The sequence below is a fragment of the Mustela lutreola genome, chromosome 10 (assembly GCF_030435805.1).
Source record: "Mustela lutreola isolate mMusLut2 chromosome 10, mMusLut2.pri, whole genome shotgun sequence".
In the NCBI taxonomy this organism is placed as follows: domain Eukaryota; kingdom Metazoa; phylum Chordata; class Mammalia; order Carnivora; family Mustelidae; genus Mustela; species Mustela lutreola.
Genome location: NC_081299.1, coordinates 108430642 through 108431177, shown reverse-complemented (window position 1 = coordinate 108431177; position 536 = coordinate 108430642).

Sequence of the window (536 nt, the reverse complement as noted above, 5' to 3'; positions counted from 1 at the left end):
GGGAGCAGGGAGGGAGCACCTGGCCCGTCAGCAGGCAGGGGAAAGGAGTGGCTGGCAGAGTGGCCTGGCCGCAGGAGGGGACAAGGCGAGAGATTGGAAGAACAGAGTTTGGAACCTGGAGGAGAAACAAGAAAAGGGAAGGGGACTGGCATTTATTGACCACCTATGTGTGCTGGGCCCTTTGCCAGATGCTTTATGTAGGTCCATGATTTTTTTTGATCCTCACAACACCTATCATTATTCCAGATTTACCCCTAAGCTACATGATGCTCAGAGATGTTACTGACTTGCCCAAGGAGAGTAAGCGGCTGAACTGTGATTTGAACCCAGGTCTTTGTGACTTTAGGATGGTGTGTTTTCTACCTGACCAAGAGAGGCAGCAAGAACAGAGGAGATGGGGAGGGGATGGCTTCCCTGGGGGGCGGGGGGGACGGATTGTGCTGCTTCTCCGGGATGAGGTCAGACTCATCCCATGGTTCCTCAATTTCTCGAGGTCTCTGGCTGCTTAGCCCCTGCGCCTCCCTGTCCTTCCCCTG